The 3,726-nt window shown below is 38.3% G+C and overlaps 1 long non-coding RNA gene across 1 annotated transcript; it reads right to left on the minus strand.

Moving 5' to 3' along the window:
* Positions 1-407: 407 nt before the first annotated feature.
* Positions 408-3,382, minus strand: LOC132539009 (uncharacterized). The gene is made up of 3 exons (XR_009550322.1): positions 3,169-3,382; positions 2,259-2,351; positions 408-1,395 (listed from the first exon to the last, which is right to left on the minus strand). It is a non-coding gene; the product is annotated as an uncharacterized LOC132539009 (long non-coding RNA).
* Between the last annotated feature and the right edge of the window lie 344 nt (positions 3,383-3,726).

Raw genomic sequence — 3,726 nt, forward strand, 5'->3', positions numbered from 1 at the left:
ATTTGTTTGGCTTTGTATGCTAACTTTCTTTTCAACCACCAGGTTCCAGATGCTAGCATGGTGCCAACCAGACTTCCCTGGACAGACAACCCCACCAATGTGTCCTGGAGCTCTGCTTCCCCAGAGGCCTTCCCCATTAGGGAAAGAGAAAGGCAGGCTGGGAGTATGGATTGACCTGTTAACGCCCATGTTCAGCGGGGAAACAATTACAGAAGCCAGACCTTCCACCTTCTGCATCCCACAATGACCTTGGGTCCATAATCCAGAGGGATAAAAAATAGGAAAGCTATCAGGGGATGAGATACAGATTTCAGGTGGTGGGAATTGTATGAAGTTGTATTCCTCTTATCCTATGGTTTAGTCAATGTTTCCTTTTTATAAATAAAAGGTGTTTTAAAAGTCATAATAAAAAATCCAAGAACATACTATGGAGGAAAGTAAGGTCTTTTAAATAATTGACATTGTGAAAATTGAATAGTCACAAGAATGAAATGAGCCCACTCTTCTGCCACATACATACACAAATTCAAAGTTTACTGGTGATCCTAATGTGAGGCCAGAAATAGTACATAGTGGAAAATGTAAGTAGTAACTTCTTTAATGCCAGTTATAGTGATGCTTCTGTGGATTTGATTCCAATGCTAAGAAAAACAGAAGCAAACCTCTCCAGCATTTGTTGCTGCTCTCTTTTCTGGTATATGACATTCTCACAGGAGTGAAGTGGTATCTCATTGTTGTCTTTATTTGCATTTCTCTGACAAAGACTTGGAGAATTTTTTCATGTGTTTCTTGGCTTTTTGAATCTCTTCTGTGTTGAATATTCTGCTCATGTCCTCTCCTAATTTTTGGAAGGGGTCATTTGTTTTCTTGTTCTTGAGTTTGTCAATCTCTTTATATATTTTGGTTGTTAGCCTCTTGTCTGATGTATAGCGTGTAAATATCTTCTCCCATTCTGTGAAGGGTCTCTTTGTTTGGGTATTAGTTTCTTTTGTTGTGCAGAAGCAGTTTAATTTTATGTATTTCCATTGGTTTATTCTTGTCTTAGTCCTCTTTGTGATTGCATTCTTTTCATTGAAGATGTCTTTAAAATTTAGATGGAAAAGAGTTCTGCCAATATATTCCTCTAAGTGTCTGATAGTTTCTGGTCTAACATCCAAGTCCTTCACCCACTTGGAATTTACATTGTGTTTGGTGAAATATAGTGGTTCAGTTTCAGTCTTCCACACTTTTCAACCCTTTTTTTCCAACACCATTGTGGGGACAAAGGAACCCTCCTGCATTGCTGGTGGGAATGTCAGTTGGTCCAAACTCTGTGGAGAGTAGTCTGGGAAATCTTCAGAAGGCTAGAAGTATATCTACCCTATGACCCTGCAATTTCTCTCCAGGGGATATATCCTAAGGAACAAAACACACCCATCCAAAAAGATCTGTCTTTAGCTATGTTCATAGTAGCACAATTTGAAATAGCTAAAACCTGGAAGCAACCCAGGTTTCAACAACATATGAGTGACTGAGCAAGTTGTAATCTATATATACAATGGAATACTACCCAGGTGTTAAAAATGATGATTTCACCATTTTCACCCTATCTTGGAAGGAGCTTGAAGAAATCATGTTAAGTCAGAAACAGAAGGATGAATATGGGATGATTGCACTATAGACAGAAGTAAAAAGCAAGATTAGAAGAACTAAGCAGAACTTGGACTGGAGTTGGTGTATTTCACCAAAGTAAAAGACTCTGGGGTGAGTAGGGGGGAGAGTTTAGGTCCTGGAACAGGGTGACAAAGGACTCATTGGGGGTTGCATTGTTATATGGAAAACTGGGAAATGTTATGCATTTACAAACTATTGTATTTACTGTATTGTTATGTGGGAAATGTTATGCATGTACAAACTATTATATTTACTGTCACTTGTAAACCATTAATCTCCCAATAGAGAAATAAAAAAAAGAAATAAAAGAGCAGAAATAAAAAATAAATAAACAGAACCACATAGAAGTAAAAATTTCTACATAGTGAGAGAACCCATCTACAGATTAAAAAAGGCAAGTCTATTGAATGAGAAAACATATTTGCACATTATATATCTGACAAGGGGGTATTTTCCAAAATATATAAACTCATACAAATCAGCAACAGCAAACAAAAAAAGCACACAAGAACACCTAAGCAGTATGGCTAGAAACTGGTCACTGAATAAATATTTCTTCAAAGAAGACATATAGATCGCCAGCAGGTACACCAAGAGCTACTCACCTCTTATTATTATGGAAATGTAAAACAAAAGATGTTGAATCACACCTGTGAAAATTGCAGCTATCAAAGTGACAGGATCAAGGGTTGGGGAGGCTGTAGAGAAAAGGGAACTCTGGTAACTACTGGTACAAGGTATGACTACCATGAAAAACAGTAAGGAGATTCGTCAGAAAAATAAGAATAGGAATAATATGTGATCCAGCTATTCCACTTCTGGATATTTGTTTGTTTATTTATTTATTTATTTACTCATTCATTCATTTTACCAGAGCACTGCTCAACTTTGGATTATGGTGGTACAGGGGGTTGAACCTGGGACTTCGGAGCCTCAGGCATGAGAGTCTCTCTGCATGATCATCATGCTATCTACTCTAACTAGATATTTATTTAAAGAACACACACACCATTTAATCTGTAAAAATAAATAAATATAGATATAAATGGAAAAGAGAAAAAATATATACACACTCCACCAAAGTCACATGTCCCCAACCTGGGATGATTTAGTCGAACTGTGACTTAACATGCACAATACAATAACATGGCAGTGAAATCCTACAATTTTCTAAAACTCTGTTAAGTTACTTATTAAATAATAAAAATACATGCACCTTTATGTTGATTGTAGCATTATGTATAATAGCCAAGTAGAGGAAACAATCTAAGTGCCCATCAGCAGATGATAAGTATAACGACATAGATAGGGTAATATCACTCAGCTATAAAAAGATTATTAAACATGTTTTTTTTTCACTTTCAACAATATGGATGGCCCTAGAGGGTTATGCTTAGTGAAGTAAGAGAGACTGGGAAAGATAAACACAGTGATTCTATTCATCCACTGTATATAGAGAAAACACGTTTTACACAAGTAGAAACATGGTCCAAGGCTAGTCTGTTCTTTGCTTACCTGCACCCTGGCTTTTCCTTGTATTAGTCCTTCTGCTGGGATGCAAGAGTCCTCTGCCCTTTCTCTCCACCTCCCTGGGTTCAGAGCCTGGCCACCTCCTAGGTGCACACATTGAGGTCTTGGTGCATTGGGTCTGAGCTCTGCTGGACTGAAGGTTTGTTCCCTGGAAACTTCTTCCTCATGCTTCTGCAGCTTCTGTGATCAGCTTCCTCATGCTTCTGCAGCTCCTGTGATCCTGATGCAAAGAAGTCTCTTTATTCCCAGGCAGTATAATTAATACCTGAGGAGGTCATGGAATTGCCCCCATTTTCAGTACTATTCTTAGGTGGAGTAAAACCTATGAAGGAGGAAGCCAGGTGGTGGCATATCAAGTTGAGTACACATGTTACAATGCTTGAGGACCAGAGTTTTGAGCCCCTACTCCCCTGCAGAGGGGAAGCTTCATGAGTAGTGAAGCAGGTCTGAAGGTGTCTTCCTCTCTCTCTGTCTTCACCTCCTCTCTTAGTTTCTTTCTCTCTGTCCTATAAAAAAAATAGAAAAAAAAAGGAGAGGAAAGGA

This window comes from Erinaceus europaeus, chromosome 6 (genome assembly GCF_950295315.1).
Source record: "Erinaceus europaeus chromosome 6, mEriEur2.1, whole genome shotgun sequence".
Lineage (NCBI taxonomy): Eukaryota > Metazoa > Chordata > Mammalia > Eulipotyphla > Erinaceidae > Erinaceus > Erinaceus europaeus.